This window comes from Sus scrofa, chromosome 13 (assembly GCF_054392235.1).
Source record: "Sus scrofa isolate SSC_HxYL_T2T_F1_AM1 chromosome 13, Sscrofa_HxYL_maternal_Yorkshire_Landrace_v2.0, whole genome shotgun sequence".
Lineage (NCBI taxonomy): Eukaryota > Metazoa > Chordata > Mammalia > Artiodactyla > Suidae > Sus > Sus scrofa.
In genome coordinates, this window is record NC_139395.1 from 29,396,519 (window position 1) to 29,422,926 (window position 26,408).

A 26,408-nucleotide genomic window follows, 5' to 3' on the forward strand; every position below is an offset into this window, starting at 1 on the left:
TGTGAATGTATGTATGTATATAAATTTATCTGCAACTTGCTTTTGTTTCTCTATTAGAGGTTCAGCTATGCTGCAGACACAGCTGTAATTTATTCATGTTTTATTGTACCTTAACTTATTTATCCACTCTCCTATCTGTGTATGTTTAGATTATCTTCAGTTTTCATTTTGAGCAGTTTGCTGTACATATGAGCAGGACTTTTTCAAATCTAGGTGTATACCTAGGAGTGGAATTGCTGGATTGTAGGATATATTAATCTTCACCCTCATCAGATAATACCTAGTTCTTTTCCAAAGTGACTCTGCCATTCGTTGCTCTTACAAGCCATGTATAAGGCTTCTTGTTCCATGTTTTGCTGATAAGCCTAACTTACCTTTGATTAGCATATTATGTTACTCTTTACTTTCCTGTCATGACAAAGATCAGGGGCAAAAATTAAAATTGTATCAGTTGTAGAAAATCATCTAAGCTGTATTTTCTCTGTTATTTCATTTAAAAACTAATACTTGTTGAAAGTTGCCTAGACACTGTTCTAGGCACTGCGGAGGTAGCCACAACAGAGCAAGCCTCCCGCCTGGTGGAACTGACATCTCCAAGGAGACAGAGAGTAAAGCTCAGAACACATTGGGAACCAATCAGCACATGGAGAAAAACATCACACAAGGAAGAAGGTTAGTGTTGTTGGGGTGAGAAGCGGGTACAGTGGTGAATGGGTGGGGCCAGGGAGGCTCCCTGAGAAGGGGATGCTGAGCAGAGACCCACAAAGAAGTGATGGAAGCACCATTAGAAATCGTGGAAAGAACATTCCAAGTGAACCAAGCAGGTGGGCAGCCCAGAGGTGGGACCACTTCTGCCCTGCGTGAGGCTGAGTGAAGGAAAGCAAGAGTAATGAGATCAAGAGCAGTAAGAGGTGGACAGATCGAGAAGGGTACTGGGGCCACTGAGAGGATGTTGACTTTTACTCTAAGAGACACCAGAAATCACTGGAAGGTGTTGAATGTGACATGACCCACAAGTATACTGAGTGGAGTCCTGGCTTATTGGTTACAAATAGACTCCAGGGACCTGGGGTGAGCAGGAAATCTTGGGAAATGGAGGTGATAATAATTCAGGTAGCTGATGGTGTTGATCTGAACCTGGATAACAGTGTAAAGGTGAGGAGATTTCTGTGACTAAGCCCAGAGTCTGCCAATGACCTGTCTATAGGCTGGGGAGAGTTTCCAGGGATGACTGGCTTTTTCCAGCAGGAGCAATTTTAAGGGTAGAGCTGCCTTTAATTGAATGGGGAAGGATTCCAGAAGGGTGGGCTTGTGGGAATGCTAGTCAGAGTGGCGATTTGGAGCTGTGGAGGTGTTCGTTAGACATCCCATGGACACATTGAATGGCAGTTGTACATATGAGAGTGAAGCAGGTCCTCAACCTCAGCACCATGGACATTTTAGGCTGGATTATTCTTTGTGGGGATGGGAGTGGGGGTTGTCCCATGCATTGTTTGATGTTTAGCAGCAGCCTTGGCATCCACCCACTGGATGCAAGTAGCACCCACCCCCCAACCTAAAAAGTCTGTAGTCATTGCTAAATATCCTCCAGAGTGAGGGTGGGGACCTAACTGTCCTGAGATAAGAACCACTGGAGTGAAAATCAGTCATAAAAACAGGCCTGAGCTGAAGACATAAATCTGGGAATCATTAGCACAAAGGCAGTATTTGAAGTCATTAAACCAATAGATACCATCAAAGAGTAAATGGAAAAGAAAAAGCATCCAAGGCCTGAGATTGAGAGTGAGAGGTGCCAGTATATTGGAATCAGAGAGGTAAGAAATAACCAGCTAAATTTAAGCAAAAGAAATATGTAAGTCAGGTGGAAGAAATGAAGAGAATGTGATGTCCAAGTGGGGGAAAAAAAAAAGTTTATCAAAAAAAGAAAGAATATGGGAGTTCCCATAGTGGTTCAGCAGTAGTGAACATGACTAGGATTCAGGTTTGATCCCTGGTCCTTACTCAGCGAATTAAGGATCCAGCATTGCCATGAGCCATGGTATAGGTCACGGATGCAGCTAGGATCCCACGTTTCTGTGGCTGTGGCATAGGCTGGCAGTCTAATTCCAATTGGACCCATGGCCTGGGAACTTCCATATGCTGTGGGTGCAGCCCTAAAAAAAAAACAACAACAACATAAAAGAAGGAATATGCAACTGTGTCAAACAAGTGAAATAGAATTGAGAATGGATCATTTGGCTTGGTGTCATGAAAGATATTGATGACCTTGATATCATCTACCTATAAATTGCAAAGTATGGCATTGACTTAACAAAATATTGGTCTTCTGTGTATTACCCAGCACCATCACTTTCTCTGTTAAAACAACCAAAATGAAACAAATCAAATGCAGTGCTATTTTTCTGTTGAGTTTCGCAGGTAATCCTTTGACAAATCTATTTGATTTGGACAAAAGCAGGTTTCTGATTCCAGAAATAAAAGAAAATAATTATATACATTGAATAAAAAAATGTTTTCAATGAGTTTTCTGTAGGTGGAAAGAGGAATCAAACATCAACTAAATGGAGAAGCAGTGGCAGGGCATGTTTTATAAAGATGCAAACACTTATTGAGTTCAAAGGGAAATTTTGATGATTCAAGGGAGAGAGGAGAAAATTGTTAGAGTCATATCCTTGGGTAAGCAAGGGAAGTTTGAGTCATGCTGTGTACATTTCCATATATTTCATAGATGCCAAGAATGTTAAGTTTGAGATACATACAGCAGGTGCTATATCCTCTTAGCACTTTCTGTCTTGTACATGCTTACAACTTCTGCCTCAAGCACAGCAAAAGAGAAGGCTTGGCCCAGAAATGTTGACCTCCCATCCCCCAAGTAGTCCTCAGCCAAGTATCCTGGCTCCTTTGCCTTTGGGGAAAGGGCACCCCTAAGGAGGTTTCTGGGCCACCGCCTTCCCCCCAGAGATCTCCAGGGAGGCTGGGCCCCAGTGCCCACAGCAGAAATCTGCTCTTTGTCTTTCCCTGTACCAGTTGGTTTCTCTTCCCTGCCTCACTTCACTTTCTGGATCACCTCCCAAATAAGCTGCTTACAGTCAAATCCTTGTCCCAATGTCCTAATGTCTGTTCTGGGGAAACTAAACCCAAGACAGTGTCAATTCAAACAATGTTAAGCCCTACGTACTAGTTAGTAGTACTTCTTACAAGTTGCCTAGAAAATGTGTCATTCTGGACTAACTTCAAACAATGTCTGTGTGTCTTAGCAGGTTTCAACCAGAGTATACCATAACACAGAAGAGTATTTATCTTGACTAAAATGGCCCCATATCTGTGCTTGAGTGTCACTCTCTGTCACATCAGCCTGATAGCACTCAGTGTTTAGCTTGATAAGTGGTTCCCTTTGATAATACACCATGGGTCCAGCATTCTGCTCACTACAATTTTCAACTCCATCAAGGGAAGCCCAAGACATCTCAGAATTCCCATAGATTTTCAAACTGTGCTTCATTTGTTCTATGATGCACTCAATCTGTCTTGTCCCTTTGAACAGGACTCACCAGGGGATACAATTAAATAGCCACTGTCTTTGTTTTTTTTTTTTTTTTTTGGGGGGGGGGTTGGTTTCATACTCCCTAGCTTGCCATTTCTTTTTTTAGTCTGAATTGGGTTGCTTCCTGACCTTCCCCCACCACGATGAAGATAAATCATTCATCTTTCATTTAAAAATCCCACAGATGTAGTTAACCATAATGTAGATACTTGTAGTTTCTTAACACTGTAAGATTTCATTTTATATAGAGAATAATTGCTAATATTTATATAGTGCTTCTTATGTGCCAGACACTGTTGTAATAAATGATTCATGAGGGGGTTTTTTCCTTGCTTCACATCAACTCTGTTTCGCAGATACTAATATTATCTCCATCTTACAAGATTGAATTATTATGAATTTTAATTGGTACATTTTGATCCCACAGCACTTCAGGGCTAGAAACAATCTTGAAAGTACATTTAAGTGATCTTTTCTTGGTCAATAGAAATGTTTCCAAGTACTCTGGGGTAATTTATAGACCCAGAGAACCAACCCCTTAGGAATAGTTTACAGATGCTCTGAAGAGAATTGCATCCCCCTACAATTCACATGACACCATAAATCCTAGTGTGATGGCATTTGGGGTGATGAGGTTTGGGTGAGATCATGAGGGTAGGACCCTCATGATGGAGTTAGCATCCATACATGAAGACACCAGAGATTTTGGTCTTGTTCTCTCTCCACCAGGTGAGGACATAGCAAGAAGGTGACCATCTGCAAGCCAGGCAGCAAGTCCTTACCAGGAACCAAATTGGCTAGTACCTTGGACTTCCAGCCTCCAGAACTGTGAGAAGTAAATAGCCACCCAGACTACGGTATTTTATTATAACAGCCTGAACTGGCTATGACAACAGGTTTCTGTAGGACCGGCATGGCCTCTTTCTCCAGGCCAACCTTTGTCCCCACCCATCCACCTCTGACACTCTGATCACAGTAGCATCATTGTGTTTCTGCAAACTCCCTCTCCTGGGTTTTGATAAACATTGTTTCCTCTGCGATAGACAAAATGATGGCCCTCAAAAATGTCTATGTCACAATCCCCCAAACCCATGAATATGTTACTTGATATGAAAAAGGGACCTGGCAAGTGTTATTAAGTTAAGGATCCTGAGGTAGGAAGGTTAGCTTGGAATAAGCAGGTGGGCCCAGAGTGATCACAAGAGTCCATACAAGGGAGGGAGGAGGTTCAGAGTCAGAGGGAAAGAGAGGTGACCACAAAGTAGAGCTTAGAGTGATGGCATTGCCGGAAGAGGGCCAGGAGCCAAGGCATGTGGCAATGGGCTCTAGAATCTGGAAAAGGCACTTCTGTCTAGAGCCTTCAAAAGGACTGAAGCCATTCTATTTTAGACTTCCGAACTCCAGACCTGTAAGATAAAAAATGGTGTTTATTTATGTCACTGTGGTCATTTGTTACAGCAGCAATAAGAAACTAATAGTGTCTTCCCACTTCTCTCTTATCGAACCTTCAGATGTTGATTCTAATAACCCTTCCTCAGAGAGGGGAGTATCACTTCCTTAAGCACTTTGACCACAAACTCAAAGAAATGCTCCTGTTACATTTTCACAGCACCCCATGCTTTTCCTGCATAACACTAAGCACTTTTGGCTTATTTGATTACCAGCTGTGTAATCCCCCAGATTCCAGCTTCTGTTTTTTTCTCGCCATTATATGCCCAGCATCTCACACAGTAATATTGCAAACATTCAATAAATAGTTGTTTAAAGAATAAATAAATGAAGTAATAAATTAATATAGGATGTGAAAATGATTTCATGGCTCTAAAAGAGACACATGAATATTATTGCTATAATTAATATTCAGCTGCTTAGACCTCCAAATAAAAATCAATGCTGTACATAAAAGGCATCATTATTATCTATGAAGCATTATTCCTATAGTAAAAAATATTAGAAACAGCTCCTAGTTAATAAGAAACTAGAGGCTCATCTCTATCTCATTTTCATCCTTCTGTCTATTTTTAAAAAATTTTATTGGAGGGTAGTTGATTTACAATGTTTTGTTAGTTTCAGGTGTACAGCAAAGTGATTCAGTTATGCATATTACATACCCATTCTTTTTCAGTTTCTTTGCACATATAGGTTATTATAGAATATTGAGTAGACCTCCCTGTGCTATATAGCAAGTCCTTGTTGGTTATCTATTTTATATATAGTAGTGTGTATAAATTAACCCCAAACTCCTAATTTATCCCCCCTCCTTTCCCCTTTGATAACCATAACTTTGATTTTGAAATCTGTGTGCTGAGCAATATTCTATAGTGTATGTGTTTATTAAGTCATGTCTTTCTCTTGTTTCTGCCAGATCACATATATGAAAACTACCTTAAAAAGGAAATTGGGGAGTTCCCGTCGTGGTGCAGTGGTTAACGAATCCGACTAGGAACCATGAGGTTGCAGGTTTGATCCCTGGCCTTGCTCAGTAGGTTAAGGATCCTGCATTGCCGTGAGCTGTGGTGTGGGTCCCAGACGCGGCTTGGATCCCATGTTGCTGTGGCTCTGGCGTAGGCCGGTGGCTACAGCTCTGATTAGACCCCTAGCCTGGGAACTTCCACATGCCGTGGGAGCAGCTCAAGTAATACTCTATTGTATATATACAATGGAGTATTACTCAACCATAAAAAGAATGAAATAATGACATTTGCAGCAACATGGATATGTAGATATAGATACAGATACCAAATCTTCTTTATCCAGTACTCTGTCAGTGGACATTTTTGTTGCTTCCATGTCTTGGCTATTGCAAATAGGGCTGTGATGAACATGGTGGTGCATGTATCTTTTTGAATTATGGTTTTCTCTGGATATGTGCCCAGGAGTGGGATTGCTGGATTGTATGACAGTTCTATATTTAGTTTTTTAGGGAAGCTCCATACTATTCTCAATAGTGGTTGTAATAATTTATATTTCCACCAACAGTGTAGGAAGGTTCTCTTTTTCTACACCCTCTCCAGCATTTATTGTTTGTAGACTTTTTGATGGTGGCCATTCTGACTGGTGTGAGCTGATACCTCATTGTAGTTTTGATTAGCATTTCTCTAGTAATTAGTGATGTTGAGCATCTTTTCATGTGCTTTTTGGCCATCTGTCTTCTTTAGAGAAATGTCTGTTAAGATCTTCTGCCCAATTTTTTAATTGGGTTGTTTGTGTTTTTGATATAGAACTCCATGAGCTGTTTGTATATATTGGAGATTAGTCCCTTGTTAGTCGCTTTATCTGCAAATATTTTCTCCCATTTTGTGAGTTATCTTTTTGTGTTTGTTTTTATGGTTTCTTTGCTGTGCAAAAGCTTCTAAGTTTAAGTATGTCCCATTTGGTTATTTTTATTTCATTATTCTAGGAGGTGGATCCCAAAAGGTATTGCTGTGGAATTTATGTCAAAGAGTGTTCTGCTTATATTTTCCTTTAAAAATTTCATGGTATTTGGTCTTTAATCTGTTTTGAGTTTAGGTCTTTAATCTATTTATTTTTGTGTATGGTGTTAGAGAATGTTTGAATTTCATTCTTTTACATGTAGCTCTCCAGTTTTCCCAGCACTACTTTTTGAAGAGACTGTTTTTTCTCTATTGTATATTTTTGCCTTCTTTGTCATAGACCATAAGTGTGTGGGTTTATTAAGTCATGTCTTTCTCTTGTTTCTGCCAGATCACATATATGAAAACTACCTTAAAAAGGAAATTGGGGAGTTCCCGTCGTGGTGCAGTGGTTAACGAATCCGACTAGGAACCATGAGGTTGCAGGTTTGATCCCTGGCCTTGCTCAGTAGGTTAAGGATCCTGCATTGCCGTGAGCTGTGGTGTGGGTCCCAGACGCGGCTTGGATCCCATGTTGCTGTGGCTCTGGCGTAGGCCGGTGGCTACAGCTCTGATTAGACCCCTAGCCTGGGAACTTCCACATGCCGTGGGAGCAGCTCAAGTAATACTCTATTGTATATATACAATGGAGTATTACTCAACCATAAAAAGAATGAAATAATGACATTTGCAGCAACATGGATATGTAGATATAGATACAGATACCAAATCTTCTTTATCCAGTACTCTGTCAGTGGACATTTTTGTTGCTTCCATGTCTTGGCTATTGCAAATAGGGCTGTGATGAACATGGTGGTGCATGTATCTTTTTGAATTATGGTTTTCTCTGGATATGTGCCCAGGAGTGGGATTGCTGGATTGTATGACAGTTCTATATTTAGTTTTTTAGGGAAGCTCCATACTATTCTCAATAGTGGTTGTAATAATTTATATTTCCACCAACAGTGTAGGAAGGTTCTCTTTTTCTACACCCTCTCCAGCATTTATTGTTTGTAGACTTTTTGATGGTGGCCATTCTGACTGGTGTGAGCTGATACCTCATTGTAGTTTTGATTAGCATTTCTCTAGTAATTAGTGATGTTGAGCATCTTTTCATGTGCTTTTTGGCCATCTGTCTTCTTTAGAGAAATGTCTGTTAAGATCTTCTGCCCAATTTTTTAATTGGGTTGTTTGTGTTTTTGATATAGAACTCCATGAGCTGTTTGTATATATTGGAGATTAGTCCCTTGTTAGTCGCTTTATCTGCAAATATTTTCTCCCATTTTGTGAGTTATCTTTTTGTGTTTGTTTTTATGGTTTCTTTGCTGTGCAAAAGCTTCTAAGTTTAAGTATGTCCCATTTGGTTATTTTTATTTCATTATTCTAGGAGGTGGATCCCAAAAGGTATTGCTGTGGAATTTATGTCAAAGAGTGTTCTGCTTATATTTTCCTTTAAAAATTTCATGGTATTTGGTCTTTAATCTGTTTTGAGTTTAGGTCTTTAATCTATTTATTTTTGTGTATGGTGTTAGAGAATGTTTGAATTTCATTCTTTTACATGTAGCTCTCCAGTTTTCCCAGCACTACTTTTTGAAGAGACTGTTTTTTCTCTATTGTATATTTTTGCCTTCTTTGTCATAGACCATAAGTGTGTGGGTTTATTAAGTCATGTCTTTCTCTTGTTTCTGCCAGATCACATATATGAAAACTACCTTAAAAAGGAAATTGGGGAGTTCCCGTCGTGGTGCAGTGGTTAACGAATCCGACTAGGAACCATGAGGTTGCAGGTTTGATCCCTGGCCTTGCTCAGTAGGTTAAGGATCCTGCATTGCCGTGAGCTGTGGTGTGGGTCCCAGACGCGGCTTGGATCCCATGTTGCTGTGGCTCTGGCGTAGGCCGGTGGCTACAGCTCTGATTAGACCCCTAGCCTGGGAACTTCCACATGCCGGGGGAGCAGCTCAAGAAAAAGGCACAAAGACAAAAAAAAAAAAAAAAAAAAAAAAAGGAAAGGAAATTGGCCCAGAGATAGCTTTTTAAAATCAACTGATTTATTTATTTTTCATCTTTTTAGGGCTGCACCTGGGGCATATGGAAGGTCCCAGGCTGGGGGTTGAATCGGAGCTGCAGCTGCTAGCCTATACTAGAGCCACAGTAACACCAAATCCAACCCACTTCTGTAACCTACAAGGCAGCTCAGAGCAACGCAGGATCTTTAGCCCACTGAATGGGGCCAGAGATGGAACCCACATCCTCATGAATTACCACTCAGCAGTTCATTACCACTGAGCCACAACATGAACTCCCTGAGGTTGCCTTTTTTAAAGTTTTTTAATTTGACTCTTTTGTTTGTTTTTATCTTTTTAATTGAAATATAGTTGATGTCCCATATTGTGTTAATTTCTGCTATACAGGAAAGTGATTCAGTACACATATATACATTACTTTAAAAATATTCTTTTCCATTATGGTTTATCACAGAATAATGTATATAGTTCCCTGTGCTATACAGTAGGACTTGTTGAGTTTTTTTTTTTTTTTTTTACTTTTTGCTGGTTTATTTATTTATTTATTTTTTATTATAGATTATTTACAATGTTTAGTCAATTTCTACTATACAGCAAAGTAACATATATATATATATATATGCACATATATATTCTCTATGCCATGTTATCTTCTATCGTGTTCTATCAAAAGTGATTGGATATAGTTCTCTGTGCTTTACAGCAGGATCTCATTGCTAATCCATTATAATTGTAATAGTTTGCATCTACTACTCCCAGACTTCCAGTCCATCCCACTCCCTCCCCCTCCCCTGGGCAACCATGAGTCTGTTCTCCATGTCTGTGAGTCTCTTTCTGTTCTGTAGATGGGTTCATCTATGCCATATTTTAGATTCCACATATATCATATGGTATCTGTCTTTCTGACTTACTTCACTTTAGTATGAGACTCTCTAGTTGCATCCACGTTGCTGCAAATGACATCATTTCGGTCTTTTTTGTGGCTGAGTAGTATTCATCTACTACTTGCAGAAGTGTTCATCTACTATATCATATCTTCTTTATCCATTTCTCTGTCAGTGGACATTTAGGTTGTTTATATGTCTTGACGATGATGAATAGTGCTGCAGTAAACAAATGGGTGCAATTATCTTTTTAAATGAAAGTTCTGTCTGGATATATGTTTGTAAATGGGATTGCTGGATTATATAGTAGTTAGTTATCTGAGGACCCGCCATACTGTTTTCTACAGTGGTTGTATCAATTTACATTCCCGTCTGTAGTGTAAGAGGGTTCCCTTTTCTGCACACCCTCTCTAACATTTATTATTTATAGACCTATTAATGATAGCCATTCTAACTGGTGTGAGATGCTACCTCATTGTAGTTTTGATTTGCATTTCTCTAATAATTATTGATGTTGAGCATTTTTTCATGTGCCAGTTGGCCATCCATATATCTTCTTTGGAGAAATGTCTGCTTATGTTTTCTCCCCATTTTTTGATTGGTTTGTCTGTTTTTTTTGCTGTTTAAGTTGTATGAGTTTTTGCATATTTTGGAAATTAAGCCCTTATCTAAGTTGCATCATTTGCAATTATTTTTACCCATTCTTTAGGTTGTCTTTTTTTTTTTTAATGGTTTCCTTTGCTGTGCCAAAGCAAGTAAGTTTGATTAGGTCCCATTGGTTTATTTTTGTTTTTATTTCTATTGCCTTGAGAGACCAACCGAAGAAAACATTTATATAGTTGATGTTAGAGAATATTTTGCCTATGTTCTCTTCTAGGAGTTTTATGGTGTCTTGTCTTATGTTTAAGTCTTTAAGCCATTTTGAATTTATTTTTGTGCATGATGTGAGGGTATGTTCTAGTCTCACTGATTTACATGCAGCTGTCCAGTTTTCCCAGCACCACTTGCTGAAGAAAGTGTCTTTTTCTCATTCTGTATTCTTGCTTCCTCTGTCAAACTTAATTGACCATAGATGTGTGGGTTTATTTCTTGGCTTTCTATTAAGTTCCATTGGTCCGTATGTCTGTTTTTGTACCAGTACCACACTATCTTAATTACTATAGCTTTGTAATATTATCTGAAGTCTGGGAGAGTTAGGCCTCCTGCTTGGTTTTTTTTGTTTGTTTGTTTGGTTGGTTGGTTGGTTGGTTGTTTTTTTTATATTGTTGTTGTTTGTTTTTTTCCCCTCAGGATTGCTTTGGCAATTCTGGGCATTTTATAGTTCCATATAAATTTTTGGATTGTTTGTTCTAGTTCTATGTAAAATGTCATGGGTAATTTGAAATAGATCACTTTAAATCTGTAGATTGCTTTGGCTAGTGTGGCCATTTTTTCAATATTAATTCTTCCAATCCAGGAGCATGGTGTATCTTTCCATTTCTTTGAATCCTCTTTAACTTCTTTTATTAATGGTTTATAGTTCTCAGCACATAAACCTTTCACCTCCATGGTCAGGATTATTCCTAGGTATTTTTTTTTTTGGTGTGATTTAAAAAGGTATTGGTTTTTTTTTACTCTTTCCAATATTTCATTGTTAGTATGCGAAAATGCAGCTGATTTCTGAATGTTGATCTTGTATCTTGCTACATTGATGAATTTGTTTGTCAGATTGAGTAGTTTTTGTGTGGAGTCCTTAGGGTTTTCTGTACCTAATATCATGTCATTGGCTTATAGTGACAATTTTACCTCTCCTATTCCAATTTGGATACCTTTTATTTCTTTTGTTTGTCTGATTGCTGGGGCAAGGACTTCCAATACCAGATTGAGTAAAAGAGGTGATGGTGGACATCCTTGTCGTGTCCAAATATTAGCAGGAAGACTTTTAGCTTTTCTCCATTGAGTGTTTATATTGGCTGTGAGTTTGTCATAAGTGGCTTTTATTATGTTAAGGTATGTTCCCTTTATACGCACTTTGCTAAGAGTTTTTATCATGAATGGATGTTGGATTTTGTCAAATCCATTTTCTGCACATATTGAGATGATCATGTGGCTTTTAACATTTATTTTGTTAATGTGGTATATTACTTTGATTAATTTATGTATGTTGACCCATCCATGTGAACGTGGGGTGAAACCCACTTGATTGTGGTGTATGATCTTTTTTACATGCTGTTGACTAAAATTTTGTTGAGAATTTTTGTGTCTATATTCATCAAAGATATTGGCCTATAATTTTCTTTTTTGTCTGGTTTTGGTTATTAGGGTGATGATGGCTTCGTAGAATGTCTGGAAGTGTTTCTTCTTCTTCAATCTTTTGGAAAAGTTTAAGAAGGATGGGTATAAGTTCTTTTTCTGTTTTGGAGAATTTGCCTGTGAAGCCATCTGGTTCTGAACTTTTGTTTGTAGGGAGTGTTTTGTTTTGTTTTGTTTTGCCTTTTGTCTTTTTTAGGGCTGCACCCACAGCATATGGATTTTCTCAGACTAGGGGTCAAATCTGAGCTACAACTGCCTACGCCACAGCCACAGCCACACCAGATCTGAGCTGCATCTGCAACCTACACCACAGTTCTCTACAAGGCCAGATCCTTAACCCAATGCCAGGGGTCAATCCCGAATCCTCATGAATACTAGTCGGGTTTGTTAATTACTGAGCCATGACAGTAACTCCGGGGTGTTTTTTATTATATATTAAATTTCATTTCTCTTGATCAATCTGTTCAAATGATCTCTTTATTCTTGATTCAGTTTTGGTGGTCTGTTTGTCTCTATAAAGTTGTCCACTTCTTTTAGGTTGTCAAATTTGTTGGCATAGAGTTGTTCATAGCATTCTCTTATGGGTTTTTTTTTTTTGTATTTCTGAATTATCAGTTGAGACATCTCCTTTTACAGTTCTTATTTTGTTTATCTGGATTCTCTCTCTCTTCTTCTTGGCGAGTCTGGGCAGAGGTTTGTCAGTTTTGTGTACCTTTCTTGGTTTTATTGACACATTTTGTTGTTTTTTAAAATTCTGTTTTATTGATTTTATTGATTTCCTCTCTGATTTTTATGATTTCCTTCTTTCTGCTGACTTTAGGTTTTGTTGTTCTTCCTTTAGCAACAGTTCTTTTAAGTGGTGGGTAGGTTGTTGAGGTGTTCCTTCTTTTTTGAGGAAAGCCTTTATCACTATGAATTTCAGTCTAAGAACTTCTTTTGCAAAATCCCATAGATTTTGAGTGCTTGTGTTTTCATTGTCATTTGTCTTGAGGTATTTTTAAATTTCCCTTTTGATTTCCTCACTGACCCATTGGATTTTTAGTAGCGTGTTGTTTAGTCTCCATGTAGTCAGTTTTTTCACATTTTTCCCCCTGTGGTTGACTTCCAGTTTCATGCTGTTGTGGTCAGAGAAGATGCTTGAAATAATTGCTATACTTTTAAATTGGTTGAGCTTAGTTGTGTACCCTAGTATGTGGTCAGTCCTAGAGAATGTTCTATCTACACTTGAGAAGAATATAAATTCTGATTTTTTTGATGTGATATCCTGAAAATATCAATTAAGTCCAACTGTTCTATTGTGTCATTTAGCATCTCTGTTGCCTTATTGATTTTCTGTCTAGAGGATCTATGCATTGATGTGAATGGAGTATTAAAGTCTCTTGCTGGCATGGTACTGGCACAAAGGCAGACATATAGATCAGTGGAACAGGATAGAAAGCCCAGAATTCAACCCATGCACTTACAGCCAACTCATCTATGACAAAGGAAGCAAGACTATACAATGGAGAAAGGACAGCTTGTTCAATAAGTGGTGCTGGGAAAACTGGACAGCCACATGGAAAAGAATGAAATTAGAACACTCCCTGACACTATACACAAAAATAAACTCCAAATGGATTAAAGACCTAGATATAAGACCAGACACTATCAAACTCCTAGAGGAAAACCTAGGCCAAACACTCTCTGACATAAACGACAGCAACATCTTCTCAGATCCACCTATCAGAGTATTGACAATAAAAAGAAAAATAAACAAATGGGACGTAATCAAACTTCAAAGTTTCTGAACAGCAAAGGAAACCCTAGACAACACAAAAAGACAACCCACAGAATGGGAGAAAATCTTTGCAAATGAATCAATGGACAAGGGATTAATCTCCAAAATTTATAAACACCTTCTGCAGCTCCATACCAAAAAAACAAACAACCCCATCCAAAAATGGGCAGAAGATCTAAACAGACAATTCTCCAAAGAAGACATACAGATGGCCCAGAAACACATGAAAAGATGTTCAGTCACTCATTATTAGAGAAATGCAAATCAAAACCACGATGAGGTACCACCTTACACCAGCCAGAATGGCCATCATCCAAAAGTCTACAAACAATAAGTGCTGGAGAGGGTGTAGAGAAAAAGGAACCCTATTACACTGTTGGTGGGATTATCAATTGGTGCAGCCACTGTGGAAAGCAGTATGTAGATTCCTCAGAAAACTAAAAATTGAACTACCTTTTGATCCAGCAATCCCACTCCTGGGCATCTATCCAGAGAAAACCATGACTCGCAAAGACACATGTACTCCGATGTTCATTGCAGCACTATTTTCAATAGCCAAGACATGGAAACAACCTAAATGTCCATCAACAGAGAAGTGGATCAAGAAGATGTGGTACATATGCACAATGGAATATTACTCAGCCATTAAAAGGAATGAAATACCGGCATTTTTAGTAAAATGGATAGACCTAGAAATTATCATGCTAAGTGAAGTCAGCCATACAATGAGACACCAACATCAAATGCTTTCACTGACATGTGGAATCTGAAAAAATGGACAGACTGAACTTCTTTGCAGAACAGATGCTGACTCACAGACATTGAAAAACTTATGGTCTCCAGAGGAGACAGTTGGGGGGGTGGGGGGATGTGCTTGGGCTGTGGGATGGAAATCCTGTGAAATCAGATTGTTATGATCATTATACAACTACAGATGTGATAAATTCATTTGAGTAATAAAAAAAATGAAAAAAAAACTCTTGCTGTTATTGTATTCCCATCAGTTTTTCCTTTTATGTCTGTTGGTGTTTGTTGTATGTATTTGGATGCTCCTATAGTAGGGGCGTATATATTGATGAGTATAATATCTTCTTTTCCAATTGATTCTTTTATCGTTAAATTGTGTCCTTTAATCTTTCTTTATGGCCTTTGTTTGAAAGTCTATTTTGTCTGATATATGAGTATTGCAACTCCCACTTTTCTGTCATTTCCATTCACATGAGATATCTTTTTACATCATCTCACTTTCAGTTTCTGTGTCTTTGCCCTAAGGTGAGTCTCTTGTAGACAGCATATTGTAGGCTCTTTTTTTTTTTTTTTTATCTAGTCTGCCATTCTATGTCTTTTGATTGGAGCATTCAGTCCATTGACATTTAAGTTAATTATTGAGTTTATGCATTGCCTTTTTTTTTTTTTTTTTTTTGTCTTCTTGTCTTTTGAGGGCCTTACCCATGGCATATGGAGGTTCCCAGGCTAGGGGTCCAATCGGAGCTGCAGCTGCCGGCCTACACCAGAGCCACAGCAAAACCAGATCAGAGCCATATCTGTGACCTACACCACGGCTCATGGCAGTGAGCTGCATCCTCTACCCCCTGAGCAAGGCCAGGAATCGAACCCATAACCTCATGGTTCCTAGTCAGATTCATTATCCATTGTGCCACAATGGGAACTCCTGCATTGCCATTTTAAACCTTGTTTTCCAGTTGGTTCTATATTTCTCCTTTGTTCCTTTCTTTTTTTGGTTGGACGATTTCCTTTTATTTTATTTTGGGTTGTTTGTTTCCTCTTCTTTTTAGTTTTTGTGAATGTATTGTTCGGTTTTTATTTGTGGTTGCCCTGTTTTTCAAGTATATTCACGCATTTCTATATCTGCTTGCTTTAACCTGATAGTCATATAGGGCTCAAACATATTCTAAAAAAAGAGAGAGAGAGAGTCTAGATTTTCTTACTTCCTTCCCCCACATTTAATGATTTCGACATCCTTTTTAACATCTTCGTGTTTATCTTTTTGCTGTAACTGGTGTTTATCATCACTTTTACAAATAGTTTTTTTTTCTTTTTAGTCTGTATACTGGCTTATTTATGTGATTAATTTCCAACTGTGATTTCTTCTTACTTCTTTACTATTTAGAGGAGACCTTTCAGTATCTACTTTAGAATGGGTTTAGTATTGCTATTCTTTTAGTTTTTGTTTGTTGGAGAAATTTTTTATTTTTCCTTCTATTTTAAAGAATAATCTTGCTGGGTAAAGTATTCTAGATTGCAAATTTTCCCATTTTAGAACTTCAAATATATCCTACCACTTTCTTCTGACCTGTAGTGTTTCTGTAGAGCACTCTCTTGGCTGTGGGGCACCACTCCCCAGCCAGTGGCACACCACTCCCTGGCCCCCTCAGACTGTCTCCACATACCCAACCCTAGTCCCCTCCCCAGAACTGACCTCTAAGGACTGAGTCTCACTGCCCAACCCCCACCTGAGAGTCTCAGGCTCTGATGTCCTAGGTGTTGGTGCCAGTGGTCTCTGTGGCCGTCTCTGCTTTGCCCTCCTCAGTGTGGCTACAAAACTTTTCTCAGAGGCTTTGAGGTTCCGCCTAGGTCCTAGAGGACCTCACCATCCAGTTAGATGGCCTCCTAGGGTACAGATTCCTTTCCTCTTTCACAGCTTCCTCTTGGGAGTGCTAGTCCCCTCCTGATTCCTTTTTATCTCTCACTCTTTCTTCCTTTTTCTTTTGTTCTACACAGTTGTGTGGAGGGGTTTTTTGCCCTTTTTGGAGGTCTAAGGTCTTCTGCCAGCACTCAGTAGATGTTCTGTGCAAATTGTGCTACATGTACATTTTTTTATTGTGTTTGTTGGAAAAGATGGGTCTCATGTCTTACTCCTCTGCCATTTTGATCCTGCATCCTGAAGATGCGCTTTTTTTTTTTTTTTTCGTCTTTTTGTCTTTTTAGGGCTGCACCCATGGCATATGGAGGTTGTCAGGCTAGGGGTCTAATAGGAGCTGTAGCCACCGGCCTACGCCAGAGCCACAGCAATGCCAGATCCAAGCTGTGTCTGCGACCTACACTACAGCTCACAGCAATGCCAGATCCTTAACCCACTGAGCAAAGCCAGGGATCAAACCCGCAACCTCATGGTTCCTAGTCGGATTTGTTAACCACTGCGCCATGAGGGGAACTCCCCCCAAAGATGCTTTTTATAACGCTATTAGTCAAGATAATCCTTGCTGTGATGTAGTAAAAACCCCCAAAATCTGAATGATTTCAGACACAAAAAGAGCTTTTCTTGTTCTTGCAAAGTCTGAAGAGGGCTGGCAGCACTGACTTCCATCTAGTGATTCAAGAATTCAGGTTCCCTTCATCTTGTGATGTTGCGATTTCAACCTGTGGCCCCCAGGCTTTGTGCAAGGCAAAGCAGGAACTCACAGCCCTTAACTACTTTGGTCTAGAAATGGCATACATCACTGCCATTCATAAGCCATTGGCCTAAACCTGTTGTGTGGGCCTGACCCAACAACAAGGGAGTCAGGGAAATGTGAGGGGTGGGAAATATTTGGAGAATATTTTCCAAACTGTCTATAAATGTTTTGGGCAGTGATTCATTATATATATATGCTATAAGTAAATTAAAATGTTGTTCCCTAAATAATATTTTAATGTATTTAAAAGTTTCAGCTTTTCAAAGGAGCTATAAGTGACTCATTTTGAAAGGGCCTTTTGTGAATAATCACTTCAGATATGTCCCTTTCAAATAAAGACAGGCATGTTTTTCTTTTTAAAAAAAATTCTATGACCACACTCATGGCATATGAAAGTTCCTGGGCTAGGAATTGAATCTGAGCCACAGCTGTGACCCATGCCAGATCCTTTTAACCCACTGTGCCAAGCCAGGGATCAAACCATGCCTCCACAGCAACCTGAGCCACTGCAGTTACATTCTCAACAAACTGTGCTACAGTGGGAACGCCAAGGCAGGCATGTTTAAGTTGGCTTTTCCTAAAATGGTGTCCTTATTGGCGTGTTTGAGCTAGTTTACCCTGTAATTTTCTTCTCAATTCCAAGTTCATGGGAGGTTAGCTCATAACGGTGATTTGAATTTGGCCACAGTGGGATCATCTACAACATAGCAGTTAGCAAATTCTACAAATTAATTTTTTTTTTAGTTTTTCAAAACACAGTTATTAAAGGTTTACTAGCACACTGCTGCATACTCTGGCAGTTAAAATGATTGGTCCTAGAAATAAGATTGTAACATAGTTTTTAAATTAATGAGTTATTGAGGGAGGGATAAATTAGGAGTTTGGGACTTACATATATATACTACTATATATGAAATAGATACTCAACAAAGACCTGCTGCAATAAGAACATATATATCAATAATAACCTTAAATGTAGATGGACTAAATGCTCCAACCAAAAGACATAGACTTGCTGAATGGACACAAATACAAGACCTATATATATATGCTGCCTACAAGAGACCCATGTCTGGTCTAGGAATACAGATTGAAAGTGAGAGAATGGAAGAAGATATTCCATGTGTACAGAAATCAAAAGAAAGCTGGAATAGCAGTACCTATATCAGACAAAATAGACTTTAAAATAAAGACAGTTACAGGAGACAAAGAAGGTCATTAAATAATGATCAAAGAATCAGTCCAAGAAGAAGATATAACACTTGAAAATATAAATGCACCCAACATAGGAGCACTTCAATATATAAGGAAACTGCTAACAGCCATAAAAGGAGAAATTGACAGTAATACAATAATAGTAGGGGATTTTAACAGCCAATTATAGGGATGGACAGATCATCGAGGCAGAAATCAACAAAGAAACACAGGCCTTAAATGACGCATTAGACATTTAAAGAACATTCCACTTGGAAGCCACAGACTATACATTCTTCTCAAGCACACACAGAACATTCTCTAGGATAGGTCCCATTCTGGGCCAGAAATCAAGCTCAGGAAATTTAAGAAAATTGAAATAATATCAAGCATCTTTTGTGAACACATGCAGTGAGACCAGAAGTCAATGACAAGAGAAAGTCTGCAAAAAAAAAAAAAAAAAAAAAACATAAACACGTGGAAACTAAACAATATGCTACTAAACCAATGGATCACTGAAAAAAATCAAAGAAGAAATGGAAAAAAAAAACAAACCTAAAGATGAATTCCTGTTGTGGCTCCGTGGGTCAAGAACCCAACCTAGTGTCCATGAGAATGCATGTCCAATCCCTGACCTCACTCAGTGGGTTAATGATCTGGCATTGCTGCTAGCTGTAGCATAGTTTGCAGATGGAGCTCAGATCTGGTGTTGCTGTGGTTGTGGTGTAGGCTGGCAGCTGTAGCTCTGATTCAGCCTCTAGCCCAGGAACTTCCATATGCCACAGGTACAGCCCAAAAAAAGAAAAAAAAAAACCTAGAGGCAAATGACATTGAAGACACAATGATCCAAAACCTATGAGATGTGGCAAAAGCAGTACTAAGAGGGAAGCTTTTAGTAATACAAGCCTACCTCAGGAAACAGTCTCAAACAATCTAATTGATGCCTAAAGCAACTAGAGAAAGAACAACAAACAAAACCCAAATTGAGTAGAAAGAAAAAATAAAAATTAGAGCAGTAAATGGAATAGAAATGAAGAAAACAGTAGAAAAGATCAATGAAACTAAAAGTTGGTTCTTTGAAAAGTTCACCAAAATTGATAAACCTTTAGCCAGATTCACAAAGAAAAAAAGGGATTGGGGTCAAATCAATAAAATTAGAAATGAAAAAGGAGAAATTACAGCTTAAACCACAGAAATACAAAGGATCATAAGAGACTATTTTAAACAACTGCATGCAAAAAAAAAAAAGGACAACCTAGAAGAAATGGACAGATTCTTCCAAAGGTACAGCCTACCAAGACTGAACCAAGGAAGAAATAGAAAATACCAAGGAACCTACCAAAGAAGAAATAGAAAATATGAACAAGCCAATCACAAGTACTGAAGTTGAAAATGTGATTTAAAAACTTTCAAAAGACAAAAGTCCAGGACCTGATGGCTTCGCAGGTGATTTTTATCAAACATTCATATAAGAGTTAATACCTGTTCTTCTGAAACTCTTCCAAAAAATACCAGAGGAAAGAACACTCCCAAACTCATTCTATGAGGCCACTATCACCTTGATACCAAAAACCTGACAAAGATACAACAAGAAAAAAAGAAAATTACAGGCAAATATCACTGATGAATATAGTTGCAAAAATCCTCAGCAGAAATTTATCTAACCAAGTCCAACTATATAGTAAAAGGATCATATGCCATCATCAAGTGGCATATGTTCTCTTTTATCCCGGAGATTCAAGGATATTTTAAGATCAATAAGTCAATCAGTGTGATACACCACAGTAATGAACTGAAGAATAGAAACCATATGATCATCTCAATAGATGCAGAAAAAGCTTTTGACAAAATCCAACACCCATTTCTGATTTAAAAAAAAATCCCTCCAGAAAGTGGGCATAGAGGGAAACTGCCTCAACATAATAAAGTCTATATATGACAAACCCACAGCTAAAATCATTTCAACAGTGAAAAGATGAAAGAATTCCCACTAAGATCATGAACAAGACAAGGATGTCCACTCTCACCACTTTTATTCAACATAATTTTGGAAATCTTAGCCACAGCAATCAGGGAAGAAAAAGAAATGAAAGGAATCTAAATTTGAAAGGAAGAAGTAAAACTATCACTGTTTGCAGATGACATGATACTATATCTAGAAAATCCTAAAGACGCTATCAGAAAACTGTTAGAGCTCATCAACGAATTTGGTAAATTTGCAGATTACAAAATTAACATACAGAAATAGATTGAATTTGTATATACTAACAATGAAAGATCAGAAAGAGAAATTAGGGAAACAATCCCATTTACCATCACATCAAAGAGAAAATACTTGAGTTCCTATTGTAGCTCAGAGGTAATGAACCCAACTAGTATCCATGAGGACATGGGTTCAATCACTGACCTCACTCAGTGGGTTAAAGAATCAGTCATTGCCATGACTTGTGGTGTATGGTGCAGATGTGGCTCAGATCCATCCTTCATATGGTACAGATGTGTCTCGGATCCTTCTTTAACTCAGTGGGTTAAAGAATCTGTCATTGCCATGACTTGTGGTGTATGGTGCAGATGTGGCTGTGGTGTAGGCCTGTGTGTACAGCTCTGATTTGACCCCTAGCTTGGGGACTTCTATATGCTGCCAGTGCAGCCCTATGAAGACAAAAAGCAAAAGAAAATACCTAGGAATAAATCTACCTAAAGAGACAAAATACCTATACTCTGAGAACTAGAAGATGCTGATGAAAGAAATCAAATCTGACGCAAATAGATAGAAAGTTATACCAGGCTCTTGGATTCAAAGAATCAATATTGTCAAAATGCCTATACAAGGCATTTTACAAATTTGGTGCAATCCCTATCAAATCATTTTTCACAGAACTACAACAAAAGATTTTAAACTTTGTATGGAAATACAAAAAACCCTGAATAGCCAAAGTGATCCTGAGAAAGAAAAATTGAGCTTGAAGAATCAGGCTCCCTGACTTCAGGCTATACTACAAAGCTATAGTCATCAAAACAGTATGGTTCTGGTGCAAAAACAGAAACATAGATCAATGGAACAGGATAGAAAGCCTGGAAATAAACCCACACACCTATGGTCAACTAATCTACAATAAAGGAAACAAGAGTATAAAATGGCAAAAAGAAATTCTGTTCGATGAGTGGTGCTGGGAAACCTGCACAGCTACAAGCAAAACAATGGAATTAGAACACTCTCTAACACCTTACTCAAAAATAAGCTGAAATATATTAAAGACCTAAATATAAGACTGAATACTATAAAACACTTATAGGAAAACATAGGCAGAACCTTCTTTGACATTAACCACAGCAGTATCTTCTTAGATCCACCTCCTAGAGTAATGAAAATGAAAACAAAAATTAAAAAATGGGACCTGATTAAACTTACAAGCTTTTACACAACAAAGGAGATCATCAAAAAAAGTGAAAAGACAATCCATAGAATGGGAGAAAATATTTGCAAATGAAGCGACAAGAGATTAATCTCCAAAATATGCAAACAACTCATGAAGCCTGATATTAAAAAAGCAAACAAGCCAATCAAAAAATGGTCAGAAGATCTAAATAGACACTTTTTCAAAGAAGATCTACAAATGGCAAAAAATAAATAAATAAATAACCCACATGAAAAGATGCTCAACATGGCTAATTATTAGAGGAAGGCAAGTCAGCACTACTACTACTACCACCTTACATCAGCCACAATGGCCATCGTCAAAAGAATAAATGCTGGAGAGGGTGCAGAGAAAGGGAACCCTCTTATACTGTTGGTGGGAATGTAAATTGGTATAACCACTATGGAAAACAATATGGAGTTTCCTCAGAAAACTAAAAAATAGAATTACAATATAATCTAGCAATCCCACTCCTAGGTGTCTGTCTGGAGAAAACTATAAATTCAAAAAGATACATGCACCTCAATGTTCACTGCAACACTATTTATAATAGCCAAAACATGGAAGCAACCAAAAAGTCCATCCACAGAAGAATGGATAAAGAAGATGTGGTACATATATACAGTGGACTATTTCTAAACCGCAAAAAAAGAGTGAAATAATGCCATTTTCAGCAACATGAAAGGACCTAAAGATGATCATACTAAGTGAAGTTAGATAGTGAAGGACAAACATGATATCAATTATATGTAGAATCTTTAAAAAAAAAAGGATAAAAATGAACTTATTTGCAGAACAGAAACATGTTCACAGACTTTGAAAGCAAGCTTATAGTTACCAAAGGGGACAGGTGGTGGGGGGAGGAATGGCCTAGGGGTTTGGGAATGGAATATTCACACTGTGGTATACGGAATGACTGGCTAAAGGGGACATGTATAGCACAGGGAACTCTCCCCAATATTCTGTGATAATCTATATCAGAAAACAATCTGAAAGGTAATGGATGTGTGTATATGTATAACCGAATCTTTTTGTACAGCAGAAATTATCACAATATTGTACATCAACTATACTTCAATAAAACTTTTTAAAATAAAAAAAAAAGACTTGCAGGATTGTGAATTACCTGGTGGCATAGTCAGTTAAGGATCTGGCTTCACCACTGCTGCTGTGGCAACATGTTCAGTCTCTGGCCTGTGAACTTCCATATGTTGCAAACAGAGCCAAAAAGGAAAAAAAAAAAGACTTGCAGGGTTAAATAGTATTTATACATTAAATATTACATATATTATGTATATTACATAGCTATATAGTAAAAATTATCAGTATATGATTCCTTGGCAATAAATTTCATATGGATTGATCTAATAGTATTATGCCCTGGGACCTCTGCCTACAATGTCCTGCCCCCACAGTAAGCCACACTCGCCCCTTGCTTTTCCCAGAGATGCTCCAAGACCTGCATGTAGGTCTGACCCAGATTCTTAGGGAGTTCCTGCTTTGCTCTGGGACCCAGTGCATATAAAACTCTCTGTACACCCTCCCAGAGTGGAGTCTCTGTTTCCCCTAGTATTATGGAATTCCTACAAGCCAGGCTGGCCTTCAGTGTCAAATGCCTCAGGGGCTCCTCCTCTCAGTGCCAGACCCCTAGCTGGGGAATCTGAAAATGGGGTTCAGAACTCTCATTCCTGTGGGACAGCCTTGTGATATAGTTATTTTCTAGTCTGTGGGTCGCCCAACTGGTGGGTATGGATTGCTTATATCATGAAAGCTCCCCTCCTACCATCTTGATGTAGCTCTTTCTTTGTCTTTGGGTGTAGGATATCTTTTTCTCTAGCTTCCAGTCTATTCTGTTGATGGTTATTCCACAGCTAGTTATAATTTCAGCGCCTTTGTGAGAGGAGGTGAGCTTAAGTCCTTCTACTCTGCCATCTTGTCTCTCTCCAAATGTGACTTTATTCAGACTAATAATATTCAAATTGACACTTACCCTGTAGAATGAGTTGCATTTTTTTTCTGAGTCTGGTTTGTCATTTTGTCTTTTGAAAAGTGATTATAATTTATTTGTGATTTTGCTTTGCCAAGTAGACATGTCAAAATTTTGTAACCTTTTATATTTAAATATTTTTGGCTTTTCAGTTTTAGTTTTTCCCCAAGACTTTTGCCATCAAAATTATTAAATATTAAGTGGATTTATTGATCAAATTAATAAAACAACCATAACAAAACAACAGGCCCTCTTGTAGTGCTTTAAAAAAATATTACAATTTAATTTTCACTAGTGAAATTTTGACACATCTGTAAACGAATTTAATAAAATATTTGTTTATTGTCAAAAAAAAAAAAACCCAAGGACTTGCTGTATGGCACAGGGAACTCTACTCAATAATCTATAATAACCCACATGGGAAAAGAATCTGAAAAAGAATGGATATAGATGTATGTATAACTGAATCACTTTGCTGTACACCTGAAACGGATACAACATTGTTAATCAACTACACTCCAATGTAAAATAAAAATTAATTTAAAAATAACTAAATAAAAATCAATGAGTATACAATTTTAAAACCAAATCATCTTTTGATGTACAATGAGTCTATGCACACATGCACGTGTTCATGGCTGGCAATGCAGCCAGCAAAAACCTACAGAAGAGGATCGGGAAACCAAAGATCTTTTCCAGGTCCTGCCACTAATTCCATGTAAGTTTTTAGACAAGTCAGTTTCACTCAGGTACAGTTAGTCAAATGTAAAATGACAAAATTGTGCCAGCTGATTTCCAGATCCTTCCCTGTTCTGATATTTGAGATGCAAGTCCCAGACTGAGTCAAGCCATGATGCTCAGACTCTGCACCAAGATTGACGATACATCAAAACACCTCATCGTTTCAAAGACAGAGACAGACATTGTCATTTATTTCTGGGTGATTCTGTTAGGATTTGTGTTTGCTCTGGGGAAAGTATGTAGGTATACCACAAAAATATGCATGAAAGAATGGCATGCTGTTATTGTAAAAGTTCTGTCATCTTGAGAATTAAACTACGATTGTAGCGTTTATTTTTCTTTCTTTTTAGATCATGCTTTTATATTGGATTTTGTTACAATTATTTATTGTTGCATGACAAATCACCCCAAAACTCAGTGACTTAAAACATAAACTGGCTTACTACCCCTTACAATTTTCTGGATTAGGAATTAAGGCACATGGGATCAGAAATATTGCTAGGTGGTATTCACGGTTGCTAAGCTTATCTGGAAGCTCCAAGATGGCTTTACTTATGTCCCAGTACCTTGGCAGGAGCAGCCGGAGGGCTGGGCTTACCTTAACTCCTCTTTACTCTGCAGCAAGACAGCTATATGAAGACTCAGGGTGCCCAGAAACCCAGGTGGAAGCTGCCAGTTCTCTGAAAGGGTAGGTCCAAACTTGGCAAGGGGTTATTACAAGCAATCTCTGCTTCTCAGAGCAGTCATAGGCCAGTCCAAATTCAATGGGAACAGATTCAAATAATTTGTGGCCACTTTTAACCTTCCATAAAGTTAAGCAATATCTTAAATACCACCAGACCTTCTGTAATCTTTCACTCCAAATATACCACTGCCACCACCAATAGTAGAGAGATCAAATCTCTTTCTTAAGCTCCCACGATTTTATGCCTTGCCCCTTTATGTAAACCTTGCAGCCTTTAGCACAGTCTTGGTATATTACAGTTAAACCAAAATGTGTTAATTTATCAATGCATTAAAAAAATGTCTGTCTACAAAATACATAATTTGTATATGTAAATCTCTCCATTTATTCTTCAAAGAATAAATCCCTTCCCTGATAAGTCTTCAGAGATATTTACATATATATATAAATTGTTATATATGAAGTTTATGTACATGTGCACACATATATTAAGTTTATATATATACACATACACGCATACTCGTACTATTGTGTGTGTACACATATACATATATATATAGAGAGAGAGAGATTATACAATATTGGCTCATGCAGTTATGGAGGCTGAGGAGTCCCACTACCTGCCATCCGCAAGCTGGAGCCCAGGAAAGCTGGTGGTGTGGTTCAAAGGTTTGAGAGTCCAAGAGCTGATGGTGTAGACTCCAGTCCAGCTCTGAACCCTGGAACCAGGAGCACCCCTAGTGAGGGAAGATCCATGACACAGCTCAAGCAGTCAAGCCCAGTTATTTCAGTCTTCCACATTTTGTGTTGTTCAGGATCTCGGTGGACTGGATAATGCCCACCCACCCTGGGGGAGGGTCATCTGATTTATTCAGTTCACCAATGCAACTGCTAATCTCTTCCACAACCATCACAGACACACTCAGAAATAATGTTTAACTAGCTATCTGGGTATTTCATGGCCCAGTCAAGTTGATACGTAAAATTAATGGTCAAAGCTAGTAACCCTGGTATTTTATTTAAGTGCTAGTAAATAAAATTTAGAAGACTATACCCATGACCTTGTTGATAAATTTGACAACATCAGAATTT

At 38.2% G+C, this 26,408-nt stretch overlaps 1 protein-coding gene across 1 annotated transcript in view; it reads left to right on the forward strand.

Moving 5' to 3' along the window:
- The first annotated feature begins 617 nt into the window (after positions 1 to 617).
- CMC1 (C-X9-C motif containing 1) overlaps positions 618 to 26,408 on the forward strand; it is a 138,591-nt gene continuing 112,800 nt past the window's right edge. Inside the window, exons 1-2 of the mRNA XM_084987400.1 lie at positions 618 to 672; positions 4,274 to 4,379. The gene's annotated coding sequence lies outside the window, so the exon portion shown is untranslated. The remainder of the gene's footprint in view (positions 673 to 4,273; positions 4,380 to 26,408) is intronic.